Source organism: Excalfactoria chinensis, chromosome 1 (genome assembly GCF_039878825.1).
Source record: "Excalfactoria chinensis isolate bCotChi1 chromosome 1, bCotChi1.hap2, whole genome shotgun sequence".
In the NCBI taxonomy this organism is placed as follows: domain Eukaryota; kingdom Metazoa; phylum Chordata; class Aves; order Galliformes; family Phasianidae; genus Excalfactoria; species Excalfactoria chinensis.
In genome coordinates, this window is record NC_092825.1 from 83,095,964 (window position 1) to 83,111,741 (window position 15,778).

Sequence of the window (15,778 nt, forward strand, 5' to 3'; positions counted from 1 at the left end):
CGGCGGTTCGCAATCCCCCTTCGCATGGCGGAAAGCCGGAGGCGGCGCGGGCGGGCTGACGTGGCGGAGGCGCCGGCCGTGCTGACCCGCGGCGGGCTGCCAGCGCCCCTCCCGTTGTCAATAGCGCGCTGTGAGGGCGAGCATCGAGGGGTCGAGTTAAAACGCGGAGGGATTTTCCAGCCGCCCTCTTAGCAGCACGTTTGGCAACGCCACTCGGTCAAAAGTCCAAAGGACGGAAGATTTCCTTCAGTCCTTCCTGCGTTGGGCGTGTACTGCTCGCTGCGTCTCGGTCGGTTCTCTGCAAGCAGCCCTCTTGTAATGGGAGAGCTGTCCTCAGAGGTTTGGAGCTATTAATATATATTTCTGCTTTCAGCCCTGTGTGTTGGTGAAGTGTGAAAACAAAAAATAAATCGGTTCTTGGATATATTTGGGGAACACATGCGTATGCATGTACATATATATATATGTGAATGTTCTAAGAAGTCCCAAAGTTCAATGGAGGATGAGTTAGTGAAAGCCAGGGCAGAATGAAAATGCTGTGGGAAACTGTGAATTCCCATTAATGTCTCATCTTCTGATATTTTTCAGCTGTGACATGTCAGTTGGCTTGGAAGATGCTTTCGTTATCCCTTTTTAGAGACTTCCTGCATTCTTCTCAAGTCTTCTCCCAGCTCTCTCCAGGTGATTAGTGGACAGATGTCTCTGCCTTGCCTGCTGTTTGTTTCATCCAGATAATCATAAAGCACTCAGACATCCCCCAGCATTCCGGTTTAGCAAATAGCCTTCAGCAATGGGAGCCATCTGACTCCAGCAGCAGCATGAAGCAAACCGGTCCTTCTCCTGCCAAAATGCCTCAGCAGATGTTCTCTGGAGGCCTGGAGAAGCAGGCTCGAGTGGAGCTAGCAGGGAAAGCATGTCTGCTTCTTCTGCTTCTGCATCTGTCCCAAGACCAAGAGCCAGGATGCTGAGAGCCACAGTTGTGCACTGGGGACAGCAGCAGTGCTATACAGAGCTGCACAGCATGCTGTCTGTGAAAGAGCCGGGGGGTGCTCTCCTCCTGCTGCAGGGAGGAGAAAGCTACACCTGCATGCAGCACGCGTCCGTTGCTAAGGCAGCACACAGCACACCCACGCTGGCCTCGAAGCAAAACAGTGCTCATAGGAAATTTCATGGAGCCAGAAGCCTTGTGTGAGAGAGTATGGCTCTGTGTAAAGTGCTGTCTCACACTAGTGAACTGGGTTTCACAAATCCCCCAACAATAGCTCCCGGTGCATGTAATTTTTCTGATTCTGTGGAGGAAGCTGTGCCATCTCTGCGTCTGCAGTGCTCTTCTTTCTCATGTCCCCTGTCTTCTGCAGGGCCTCTCCTTGATGAGAATTGCAGTGGATTATGCAGCACAAGGCAGTTCTGATGCTTTGGATTCGTACCGATAGAAGAGTTAGGCAGTTCTGCTGCCCTTTCCAAGCTAGACATAGAAAGCAGAACCTGCTATGACAGAACAGCTGTGTGCTTTTAACCACTCCTAACATCTGCGTGACCATCTCCCTCTCTGTTTACTCCACAGTGCTGCGTGTCCCGTCCTCAGCCAGTGCTCTAAAAGCTTGCACAGGAACGCTTCTCAAACCTGTCCCATCTCTGACTTGCACAGTGGGCCTCAGTGCTCCTATAGAAGTAGATAATGTGTTTTGAAAACTGCACGAGTGCCTTGCTTCTATCATCCAAGTAATGTTTTCCCCCTCTAATTTAGGCAGATATTTTAGTATCACTACGAGGCACTGGTCTGCTATTTTATACTGGTTTACAGCTCTTTGGAGTGCCATTGATCGTTTGTTATCTGTGTTCAGCAAGTGAAGCTGCTACAGGCATGAAGCTCATGCACAGGCCAATGTGCAGGAAGCAGTGACTGCTGTAACTGGCAGGAAAATTCTCAAGAGTGACATAGAAGCCTGCGTGCCTACAGCAAAGAGTATCTGCAGATAGATTTGTCATACTGGCTGTGAGTGCTGTCTCCCTCAGCAAGAAACGCAGTGAGCTGACCTCCATCTCTGTACAGAGATTGCTCTGTATCACCACAATCCAGGAAACCACCCCTGTCCAGAAGTCACAGTACAATAGTAACACCATAGGTAACATTGTTCTTCTCTTTGCACCACATACGAGCACATTGCTACTTCCTGTTTTGATCTGGAATCCGAGGTTCAATGATCTGACTGCGGTCACACAACCAGCCAGTGGCACAGCTGAGAATAGGCACTGTGTCCTTTCCTCCAGGCCTAAGATCTAACTCTCAGATCCATCCTGGGGGCAACGGCGGGCTACCAAAGCTATACATCACAGCTCTACAGAAAATGACATTTTTAGAACAGGCTCAACCCTGAACTTGCTACAGTTACAATAATAATAATAATAATAATAATTAAAAATAAAATAAAAAGCATCAATATTTTCTCCTTATGAGAGATCCTGCTCGGTAAAAATGGAATTTATAAATATTAATGGACTTCTAAGTGTGAGCACATTAAAAATATAGTCCAAAAGACTAAAGCCTGAATTAACTTAGAGAAATTGTTGCTTGAGACCTAGTCGAAAATAAAGCAATGCTATGAAAATGTGAACCTTTTACAGTCATTTTTTTCATCAATTTCAAAACTGTTTTTAGGGAAATAGCACTTCTTTCACACTTCCCCCTTCCCTGGCTCTCACCCATAGTTCTTACAGCATGTACAAACTATGTGCGGTTCACTTGGTAGAGCAGCTGCTTCACCTGTGGTGGACTGATGGCAACAGAGCAACTGTCTGCAATGTTATCTGCAGCTGCCCTGTGCTTAAATGAGACTCCCGGGGGTGAGGACCAGATTATCAGTGAGCTTATGGAAACCATATGTTGCGGTATTTAGGTGGTGAACGCGATCCTCTTTCAGCATGGGCATTGTGATCCATCTGTGAAAGTTCTGTAATGCTGGATTTCAGGGAATGGTTCAGTTGAGCCCAAGCTACAATTTTCTACTCTGTCTCCAAGGACTGTTCCAGATATCCCTCCTTTCAGTCAAGATTTGCTCAGAGAGAAGGTCAGTTAGGAAATATTAAAGGCTGATAGCTTTATATCTGTTTAGACCTGACTTCCATTGCAGTGTAAGTCATAATCCCTTCTGATTTCAGAGAGAATTAGGCTCCGTGTATCTTCAACTGTCATGGCTCAGCCACCTAAACACATGTACAGACCCAGCTTCAACAGCTGTCATTAGTGTATTGGCAGTTTCTGAGAGTGGAAAATACAGTGCCTTCTACTTGACAAGATTGGTCCTCCCTGGAGGCACCTGCCAACCCAACTTGTCTGCCATGCAAGTTCTGCAACCTGCAAGTACAGGCCCGGGGCAAAAATAGTGCCATTGCCTGCTTCAAAACACCCACATCCTTCCCCTCCACCACAGCCAGCAGGAAGAGGGCCTATGCCTGCTCTTGCTTTGCACCACAGCAACTGCAGCCACAGCCATGTCCCCTGAAAGCTGTACCCAGTAGGTGAGGGGCAGCACACCTTGTAGGCTGTAAGGAGAGGCACTCACAATGCCTGGTTCTGCAATGCCTGCAGACTCCCGCCTGCAGTGCAGGCCCCCATCACAGGACATGCTGCCAGCTGGGTCTTGCACTCCACCCTCTCCCTCCTCCCCATCCCTACCCTGATCTGCTGCCGCCTTTCACAAAATCCATAGAAATGTAATTATCGTAGAGATGTCTGCCTGTAGTGATGTTTTTCTTTGGAAATAATTATAATTGGCCGTGGCAGCTAAAAACTTATCGGAGTAGACAGATGACAGACAGCACAATCACATAAGCTTCCCTCTGAGAAAATAAAGCTAAAACCCATTTATCCTCCTAGCTGGGAACAAAGGACTTTACTTTGAAGAGCCAGGCTGTGAAAATATGTAGAAAAGACTGTTATGCTCACAGATTAAATTTGCAGTAGGTAACCAACCACAAGGAATCCATTTGCAGCAGAACAGTACTGCAGTAATTACAATAATATCACTTCTTTCATCTGAAGAACACCCAATGAGGGACATGTCACTCTGTTCAGAGGAGGCTACAGTGGTCTTAAAAGGTTAATTAAGTGGCTGGAAGCCATGTGGGCCTGAAGAGTGACTTGATCACAGATAACATTAAAATGTAAGCAAATCTCAATCATGTCTGTAAGGGCTACTTGCACTGGGATCCAAAGCTGGACGAAGCCACTTGTTCCTGCAGTAAGCCATTAATTGTCCTCTCCTAGAGAGCAGAAAAATATTGATTCCAAGGTGTATCTCCAAGTCACGGAGGCTCCTGGAGCCATCTTTTGCATGAGAGCCGACATGCCACCCTGGAAGGAACTTGTGCTTCTTCCGAAGGACTTCAACATCTGGTCTCTCTTTTGGCTGGATGGGTTTCTGATGGCACATGGATTGGGGGCGGGTGGGACAACTTCACTTGGTATTAATTTAAAACGTTTAAACAATTCATGACATTCCTGAGATGCTTTTAAGGGAATGAAAATTGAGTGAGGAGAATGGCTGTCTGATAGTACTTACTTATTACACTGAATATACATGCAGATGATAACCTCAAATTGACAGAGATATGCCTGGGTCTAATGGTATTGCATAGACACAAAGAGAAATACTGCCAGCAGGCAATCAGTTGTTGTATGGAGGAGAGCTGAGAAAGGGATGGAGCCCGGGGGGGGGGGGGAGGATGGAAGAGATAAGGACAGTGAAATACCAAGAACAGAAGAGCATGAAATGTTTTCTATAGTTCTAATTCCCAGGATTACAGATAACACTCCAGCACATTCACTGGCTGACATGCACCGCACCACAGTCATGTGGCAACACCGTTTCCATCACATGCACCGCTCTGACAAATTCTTCTGTCTCTGGATAAAGTTCTGCTTTGTTTCTATTTTTTCTTTTAATTATTTTTGATGGTCTTCTTGGCTCCCAAAGGCTTTGCCTGGTTAGATTTCCCCTTCTAGCTAAAAAAAGAAACTAGACTGATCTCTTTTGGCAGCTGTGAAATGGCTGCATATTGAATATGTTTTCTCGATGAGCATCCATGAAATGGGTTTTGGTTTTCTTTTGACGGATATACCACTTTTAGCACAGTGTCCGCACAAGATTAGCAAGTGTTCATTTTGGGGGAACAATTTTTGCGTGAGTGTAATGTCATGTATGCCATTTCTATACAGCAATATGAATAGCAAGTAAAGTCACTTGAAGAGGGGGATGGAACTGATTGAGGAATGTTTCCCCAATGAATGCTCGGTATGATTAGTGATGGTCTGGTTTTTGCTAATCTTAAGGCTTCAGTAGATGGCAAACATCCATGAGATTCAGGTTTTAATTCTTGCCATTTCCTGGAGCCAAATTACAGCGCTGCATGAAACTGGCCAGACTGCATGTGCTCTAAATGCAACTCAGCCTGGTATCCTCTAATGACAGTGCCCAGATGCGGATGCATGGGGAAGAAACTATATGTGCATGGTAATTCCTATTTCCTTGCCTACTCAGCCCCCAGTACCTTTCAGCTCAAACTCCCTAAGCTCAAGATTTCTGTGTATTTTAGAGCCCACAATGGAAAGAAAGAGAGAGGAGGTGCAGCTTTCAGAGCAGATGAGATATTACACTGCACAGCACCACGGGTGAATGTGATTGCTCTGTCTTCTTATGTGGTTTTACATGCATCAGCCTCAGTCTAGCCTGTGCTTTGGGGTAATGCTATTATAAAATCAATGAATGACAAAAATGCTCTGAGATAAAAGGGAAAAGGCCGAAATGAGTAAAAACAGGGTAATGATACAGTGTAAGAGCGTGATTATAAACACTGATATAAAGAGAGCTGGCATTCAGTCGATTTCTTGTCCAATGTTTTATTTAGCCATGAAGGTCTTTTTAAAACTCATATCCAAGTATGAGATATCACATCCATGTATGAGAGCAAAAGGAATCTATTCCCTCTTGAAATTAAAAGCCTTTGTGAGGCTTTCGTGACTGAGCATCTCAAAGTCAAATTCAAACGTAAGCATCACCAAACATTAGAACAATTAGCAGGCTATTTTCTTTTCACTTGTTACATACTGTTGACTTGCCTGCTTGGTGTAATTCTTTAGTACTGGTAGAAGTCACTAGTGGCTAATGGGCGTTTATAGACATTGGTCTTATAGGATGCAACTGGGCCACCAGCTGAAGCTGCTTTAACTGCTGACTGCCAGCATCCTAGTTTTTGCTTTCTCTTTGTTCCCAAGGGATGGCTGGGCCAACCATGTGTGTATGTGTCCATCAGTTTAAGCCAGCAGCAAACTGAAGTGCCAGGATTGTAGGCAGAACCCATGAGACATTGCCACCTGCAGCCTGGTGGATCTGCCTGAGAGCCAGGAGCTCTGACCCAGGCCTGGGGCCCGATGCCATGGATGCAGACAGGACTCCAGCTGAACATTAGCTTAAAGTCTGCGACAGACAGCTTCAAATAAAGCACTTTAGTCTCATCATGTGGGCGTTCTTCAAATTGCATTTGTTTACACAGGAGTATTTCCAAGAAGCTCCTTGTCATTAATCTTTGGTTTGGAGTGAAGATAATAAGAAAGTGAAGAAATTATTTCCTGGACTATATGTGGCCACTTGAAATACAAGTTATGCCTCTCCTCAAGAAGCAGGTCTCCAACAGATGCTTTTTCAGCAAAGTCTGATTTAAAGATGACTGCTTTTAAACCTGCCCTACTTGATGTGATAATTGCAAGCTTTTTTTCCCTTTGAAATCAAACCTGAACTTGCAACCTGAAGAAAGAAAGTATCCAACAGAAACTCCACTACAATTCTCACTTCCGCACCAAAAAACCCCACACCTGTCAGACAGCTTTTGTTTTATTTTCAGTCACTACTGCCTCTAAAAATCCTGGACATACAACACTGAAGAACAAAATCCTCTTTACCTACTAATTAACAGCAGATAAAGGCAGCTCCTGTCCGAAGAGGAACGTAGGAAAAAAAGAGGAAAAAAAGGCAAGAGGGAAAAAAACCCTGCACCCTGGAAAGGGTTACAGAATGATTTTTCCCCTCTTTCCCCCAATTAGTAGCCAAACAATGGCAATTTGATCCCTTTGTAGCTGTTACAATTAGGGTCTTGCTTGTGCTTTTCCAACAGTTTAAACTGCTCTTAACTGTCTCTTTGTGGCTACAGCAGATACCGCAATATCTCCCTGTATAACAGCAAGAACAGCTCCAGCTATTCAGAGACCAAAACTGAAAGAGCTACCAGCTAATGAGGTTGATCTGAAAAACAGCATTATTTCAACAAACTTATTGAACTTTGCCCTCCTCCCCCTCCCCCTTTTTCTGTTTACAATTTCCTTGACTTGTGTCGACTCCCTCCACTTTTTTCTCTTCTCATTATTTCCTTTGATTTCTTCTCGTGGCTTCTAGACGACGAAGGTAGTTCTGGTAAACAGAAGCTTTATATCTAGTATGTGTGTTGGGGGGCGGGGGGGGGGAGGAGGCTGTGATAAGATTTCACACATGCTGGAGGGGATGTACAACCGTTTATGTTAAAGCTGTAGCAAACTAATTTCATAGCAATCTGCTCTCCCCACCCTTGTTGCTTCTTTATCCTTCTTCCTTTATGCAAGTTGTTCCTTTTTCTTTTTTCCTTTTTCTTTTTCTTTTCTTTTTTTTCCCAATGAGCAGTGTATCTTGCTTTTTACTCTCATAGCAAATATACATGTTCTAATGTGTTTGCTTCCTTGCTAATTTCCTCTGTAGTGCTTGCTACCTTCCATACATTTACATCACAGAAACAGACTTACTCACATCTGATGACTTTTCCCATGCTGCACCTTCCCTGTTTCCTTTGTGAGACTGCTTTTCTGTGCCTGTGTGTCTGACTGTTCCTCCTGCTGGCCACCTCCTGTCCTCCAAGTCCATTCTCCATGAGAGCGATCATGACCAGCATGACCTTAACACCGACCTTCTTCACATATTCAGCACAGTTTCACATGCCCATGTGTTCTCTGTTCTGTTTTATGCTTCCTCCGAAGCAGCGGCTCTGGATGTGCAGTATGTCTTTTAGGGCTTGCCACTGAGAGCAATGACCTTTGCCTGAAGCAACTTTTCATAGACACCCATGCTTACTTTGTGACAGAGTGATGTGTACATCCAAATAACATGATTTCAAGAACTGGGGAAGAGGAAGGTGCAGTTGAGTAATACGGGTGGTACAACAGCCCTGCCTGGTCCTGTGGTGGGAATGGAGTCAGAGAGAATCATAGAATCATGGAATTACTCAGGTTGGAAAAGACCTCAAACATCATCAAGCCCAACTGCAGCCTAACCATAGTACCTGGTACTTCAATGCTGCTGGATCCTGGATGTCCTGGTTTCAAATAGTCACTCAAAAAAGCAGTTGTCACTTGAAAAACATGACACATTTTAACAGTCTTGGTTGTTTTAACCATATTTGTAGGGCCCGGAACATCATCACTGCCCCGCTTATAAAAGGGAGGTCAGTGCTAGAATTAGCCCTAAACTGAGTCCACAGCTACACTACTTCTGAGAAGATGGTCCTGAATGAAAGGGGACCCTGAGCACTGACAGCTGTATTCCAGCACAGGGTGAAAAGCACCAAGAAGTGACTTCCAGTACTATCCTGAGCAGCCACTGAAAACAGAAGCCTTCTTGTCTGGCTTTTGTTCTCAAATAGCCAATAAGAACTGATAAGCACTGGCACCATTGTCTGTAATAAATGTGTTTTTAACCAGTAGAAGACTGGTGTGTTGTAAACAATTATTGCACAGAATAAAGCATAATCGATCACAGAAGTACAAGACAGGATACTTTACCAATGCGTGGCTTAAAGATCAAGATCTAAATAATGGAGCCAGCACGCTTAAGACAGTGAAAAGGAGTATCGTGGAATGAAATATAAAATAGAGTGTAGTGAAATGACTGTGTAGACCTCAATCATTGTTGTGTTTTTACTGTCACAGCAAAGTTCTATCTTCTGCTTGTCAGGAAGTCCCTCATAAGTCACTCTGATACACTTGTATTCAGAATTTCGAATAACTAAAACACATATGCCATGTTTCTCTCCAGACTCATTCTGTTGGTGTGCCCCAAGTGATCTTTCTGTGCGCTGTACATTTTCTTCATTGCTATGTTCTTCAAGTTTTGTACTGGGGTCACTGCTGAAATCACAAATAGCAAGTTCAGATGTTCAGAGAGACCCTTTCAATTGTAGGGCCATAGGATAAAAGCCTGGGTCCATCGTATCATTCTAAAGGCTTCATTATAAGGTCTTATCTCCTCCCATTTCTTTTTGCATGTCTGAACAGAACGTTGTTTTACACAAACAAAATGTTCCCTCCTCCTAGACAAAACTTGTGTTTGATACAGGTCAAGTTAAGCTGCTCTGAAACACTACATATCCTTATAGCACTTCAAGACGCAGGTAAGAACTAAGTTTCTGTGCAGGTGGTTCATGTATGAGGGCTTTTGAAAGCCGCAACACAGCAGTGTCTCCTCTAGACAAAGAAACAAACAGATTCATCCAGAGTTTTGAGTGTTTTTAGTACAAAGGTTACAGTGTACGGAGAGAGAGGCAGCGAAGACCCAAAAATAAAACAGGTGACATAGGAAAAGTAATCCTGACTCAGAAGTTTGGGTAGCCTGGCCCCAAGAACAAGACAAGAGAAAAGTCTACTCTAGACGATCTGAACTTCAACAGCTTTTTATTCTCTCCTTTTTGTTTGATTCCTTCTGAGCACAGAAGTTCCTACCTGGCTTCATCACCTGCTCATTAGGGCGACTCATGAGGCACTGAAATCTGATGAGATGCTTTTAGTCAAAGGGCACCAAGCACTGTGGCGCGCACCTTCCCTCTACGTGTAGCTGTCTTTGTGGAGAAGATAAGATATATATGACAGGAAAGGTGGGTCCTGCTTCTGATCTCAGCACCCACACTAAAAGGATGTCAGCAGTTCTCCCAGCAGTGGCTGCTCAAACATGACACCCTTAGAGAGACATACCAGTTAGTTTCCCTCCAGCTTAGCAGAAGCTCAGACAGATTAACGGCCCCGTTACATTTAGGTCATTTCAAACTTCCCTTTGTAACCACATAAGGCGTGGCTGTTAAAACTTGGGACAAACCGCTAACGTTGCAAAAGTTTCAGTGTTACTCTGGAAGCTTTTCTCAGCAAAGATTTGTCAGCACAGCTATGCAGAAGACTGTTCAAAGCCACTCCCATAGCACTATTTAAATGTAGAACAAACACTAACATCACACCATTTCAGTGTTTCTTGGTTGCTAAGCACAGGACAGAACCTTGTCCTGCCTTGCTGTCTTACATCGAGGTTAATGGGAAATTGTTTTATGTCCACCGTGCATTTGGTTCGTACCTATTATAAGGGAAGATTTTAAAGGCTGGCAGATTTTCTAACTATAAAGTGCTAAATCTTTAAGTATTTGAAGAGAATCATTATCTATGTGCTAAGAGGGATGAGAGAACGAGGACCAACTAGAAGAAATACAGGGAATGTACTAAATCAAAGTATATTTTCTATATGTAAGCTACAACGACACAGAAGATCTTCTCAAGTAAAGTTTGTTCATTCTATTAGTTTGAACTTGTTATCTGTATAACAGCTGAGAGAAAATCTGACTTTCAATTGTGTACCTTTTCTAGCACAGTTACCTGCAATCCTGTTGTTCAATCAAGATTTCACAAGCCTATACTTAGAGTTAAGTACATTCTCAGTAAAGCAGAAATGTAAAGTACTGCAGTACTTCTCGCAATGAAACTCTTCAGATCTGCTAAACCTAAGGTGCATCTTCCTGCCCTAAGTACAAAGTCATTTCAGATCAATAGTCCTTATTCTTTATTGCCAACATGGTACAGCTTAAGATAATGATAAACTCCAGGCACGTTTTACTCGAGCGCATATAATGGTCATTCCATGGCAAACTGAGATGGAAGAGCTACTAGGCAAACTAGTACAGAATTAGCGAATGACACACCTAATAATGCCCAGTTTGCACTGTTCTTCCTGTTGCTTGAGAGCAGAAATTACCCTTGTGATCATACTCGCGCACTTCCTATAACAAAGGAAACGATGACCAACAGATGCTGTAAAACCTCTCGAGACCTTCTGCATCAGTTGTGTTTTTTTTGGCACTAATTTCCTGCAAAATGTTACAACTGGCCTATCTTTTCATCTGACTGGAGACTTTTATTCTTTGCAAATGGATTCCTCGAAGGGAGGTAAAAGGCTCATGGGCTGATGGAAGGGTAGAGAAAATTCTCACAGGCCTTACCAGAACCCCTCTCCCAAGATGGGGTGACAAACTTCAGGCCAAAAACTAGAGGAGAAATGGGAAAGTTTTGGTCTACAGGAGGCCTACAATCTACAGCTTAATTCTTCCTGTCACTACTGAATAACACTAAGATGCAGTTTGATTGTCATCTTTTGAAAGCCACGAAAGCAGGAAAACATTTTGAATGAATGACTACACTTAGTGAGTCAGAAGAGAAATAGTGTTAAATCTCATTCTGCACTTCTGACCACCTTTGTCAATTTTTGCAGCAGACAAAAAAGATGCAGGAACGACAAGCACGTCTTAGACGGAGTATGGAAGTACCACCACTCACTCTTGTTTACTTCAGACCAGGAGTGGAAAAGGATGGAGTAAAACTATAGCCAGGGAGTGAAAGGCTAGCATTGCTCACATTGTTCTCAACTGCTCTCAGAGAAAAGCTTCAAACCCTGCTTAGGTCTGTGTTTCCTGAAATTTGTTTCCAAAAGGGCAGGGATGTTATTAGATGTGTGTGTGAAAGTCAGACGTTTCCAGCAGCACCAAGATCTGGCATTAACTACTATTTAGACAGTAACCATAGTAATGGTGTTTGCATAAGAGAGGAGAGAAATGCATTGAGAGGAGGAAGCAGACTACAAAAATACCTTTTGCAACCTCACAGCCTCTTGTGGAAATCCCCCACCTAAGAGGAGCATTCGTATTGAAAACTGGCTCTGGTTGCCCGTTTACTCAAGCTCACAGGCACTGATGTCATAGGGCAGGCTTTTTTCTTATTTCACATTTTGATTCAAGCCAGCGCCAGAAAGCACCCATCCCTTTGGAAGAACTTGAATGTGTCAGCAGGTATGGGCAGGGTATCCACAGTCTTGTTTTCACGCTGTCAAAATCTACTGCTGGTTTCACCAAACGGCAGGTGGGAGGATGCACGCCGCATGCGCGCACACACGTGCAGCTGCATTGTGGAGGCACGCTGCAGCGCTGACATTCAGGGAGCGGGAGGAGAGCCAGCACGAAAAGAAACAGCACCACACTAATTTCTTCTCTTTTTAATTAGCATTTGTCGAGTTTGGAGAGAAGCCCAGGCTGCAAAATTTGGATGCAAAATTCAAAGAGCTCTGAAACTGGAAATGTTCGCATACAGGCTCCTTATTTATGCCTCGTCCTTTTTATAGGTCACGCAGAGACTACTTAATTGCTCTTACTGTAACTCACAATTAGCAACAGTTCTTCATTGTATGTCAGTGTGCAGCAGAGCTGCATGCCAAAAACACACGACAACGTTTAATGGTAAGTGGATATTTACTTCCATTATCAAGGATTTTTCCCTGGGGCCCCTCTATTTCGTGTGGAGCAAAGATTCTTAATGTCATCAGCACAAGGAAGTGGTGATACTTCAATCAGATCTGGGAATTGTTTGTAAAAGGAAGTAGTTTCTCAAGTTCATGTGAACTTCACCTTTTCTGCACAGCTCTCATTGATACAAGTTCAAGGAACTACCTCATGTCTCATTATTGAAGTACTGAACTCATGGCATAGGACTGAATAGTCACCATTAAACTCTTGCAAAGTCAATATTAAGTCACTAACTCCACAGGAGGTTCATTCTCTATGTGAGAATGGGGTTAAGAGGTAGAATTCCAGCCCTTACTTTGCACTCTTTTACCAGCACAGCATGCACTTCTCAGCGAATCATGCTGTCTCCTGACATCAGAATGTAAGGGAACTGGAATAATACATGCAATGCCTTCCTACTTCAATAAATACGACACAACTTTCAAACATACCCAATGGACTGTAAACAACACATTTAATATGGTAACAAGCACCAAGGCTATTCTAGTTCCTAGAAGGGCACTTGCATGCTTTGCATTCTGGCCTAGAGATAATAGAGCACAGAATATAACACACACTAAGGACTAAGACTAACCATACCTTGAGGTTCAGCAGGAACCACAGAGAGCCTAAGAAGTAAAAAAACTGCTAATGCTCCTACTGGAGCTTTGGGGAGTAACTGCAGGAGAGTAAGGTGGATCCAGATGAGCTCCCCTCAGTCACACACTTCTAAGAGCCAAGTCTCAGCTCTTGCTAGAGCCATATGTAAGACTGAACTATTGCAGTCCTCATGACAAGGACAAAAACCACAGTTCCTCTCACCAGATGCATCGAATCAAACTCCTTGTTCCTCCTCCATCTGCACTACTTACAATCTGTCTGGCTTCTAGATGTCATGTAACAGTGACACGGCGCTTCCCCGCTGGTGCATTTCAGAGGATTGAAAACAGTGAAGGGCTTTGGAAGAGGAGAGCTCTATATAGGAGTTCATTCCTATGAGTAGGGCTTCTGCCCCCAGAATTCTTCAGATGAAGTACTATTATAGCACAGCGCAGCTCCATGCATATCCTGCTGCCTTAGGGACACGTTCATTTTATTGGTCTTCGGTTCTGACACTGCATTAGGTATGAGCAACGTATGAAATAGCATGACTCAAGTGATTTAGTTTCTGTTTGATTTCTGTTTCTTGAACTCATGCAGCAGATGAATAATCACACAGATAAGTGCTTTTTTAGAACAGATGCCTGTGACAGAGACATTTGCTCTTGTGCTTTTAAGGAAGGTGGTGTGGCTACTTGCTGGATTAGCAAACTGCTTTTTAGCAATTGAAATGAGCAAACAGCAGTCTCTGTCAGATGACCACAGAGGGCAATATATGACCCCTGAGACAACACAGGTATCCTGCTTAGATTAATACAATTTCAAGAAGCTCCATTTAAAATAATATAGACTAACTGCACCTAAACAACATGTTATTTTATAATTACTTTGGTATATAAGTAATGGTGGATGAGAAGCTGGACATGAGCTGGCAACGTGCGCTTGCAGCCTGGAAGGCCAACTGTGTTCTGGGCTGCATTAAAAAAGGGGTGGCCAGCAGGGAGAGGGAGGTGATTGTCCCCCTCTACTTGGCTCTTGTGAGGCCCCATCTGGAGCACTGCATCCAGGCCTGGGACACCCAGTACAGCAGGAAGAACATGGAGCTCTTGGAGTGGTCCAGAGGAGGACCACTATGATGATCAGCAGGCTGTGGCAGCTTACCTATGAGGAAAGGCTGAGGGAACTTACCTTGTTTAGCTTAGAAGGCTCCAGGGTGACCTCACTGTGGCCTTTCAATATTTAAAGGGAACATATAAACAGGAGGGGAACAACTGTTTACGAGGGTGGATAGTGACAGGACAAGGGGGAATGGTTTTAAACTGAGACAGGGGAGGTTTAGGCTAGGAGATTAGAAGGAAGTTTTTCACACAGAGGGTGGTGATGCACTGGAACAGGTTGCACAAGGAGGCTGTGGATGCTGCATCCCTGGAGGCATTCAAGGCCAGGCTGGATGTGGCTCTGGGCAGCCTGGTCTGGTGGTTGGTGACCCTGCACATAGTAGGGGGGTTGAAACTAGATGATCATTGTGGTCCTTTTCAACCCAGGCCATTCTATGACTCTGTGATAAAGGAGGCTAGCTTTTCTTCTGCTGACTTCTATACCACATTAATTTTTCTGGCCATGCTTGTCTGACTCATCCCTCAATAGACTCACTTCTAACACTGAAAGAGGTTCAATTCACTTAAGCGTAAGGGAAGTGTTCTTTTATTAATTTTGTTGTGTTAACGTGAAGTAGGAGGTTTTTTGGGGTAAGTATTTACATAAACAACACAACATTTTCAATCCAAAAACATCAGTGTACTCTGCAGGCAATACAGAAGGGGGCTGCTTTATCTTAAGTTGAAGCAAACCCATTGCTGAAGTAGATGCACAGAAACAACACCACCTAACAATGTGAACATGAATAATACTTTTCTAATTTAAACTGAGTGTGGGAGGATGTAGGTAGGCAGCAAAAGAAGTTGGAAACTGATTTCCAGTGTGATTCATAGAGATTCTCAACAGTTGCTTGCACAGGCAAATTATAATATTCAGCACTTACATATAGCTTTTCACTTATTAAAACCCGATGGTTTTAAGTCCTGTTCTTTCTGACAAATGAAATGCTGAAGCACAACAAAGTTATGAAACTGGGCAATCTTATTGACCGTATCTAGAATCTCAGCTTTCACACACAGAACAGCTTATCTGTTTTGTTAAGTACTGCTCAGCTGATGAGTTTCCTCTAAGTAAGAGAACAGTAGATTGAATTGCAAAATGAATGGAATCACCTAAAGAAGTTAGGAGAATTATTTAACATTACTGGAATTGTACCAATTTTGTCCATGGCTTATGAGCAATGGTAATCAAAAGGATGTACATATCATAGAATCATAGAATGGCCTGGGTTGAAAAGGACCATGGTGCTCATCCAGTTTCAGCCTTCCTGTTGTGTGCAGGGTCACCAACCAGCAGACCAGGCTGCCCAGAGCCACATCCAGCCTGGCCTTGAATGCCTCCAGGGATGGGGCATCCA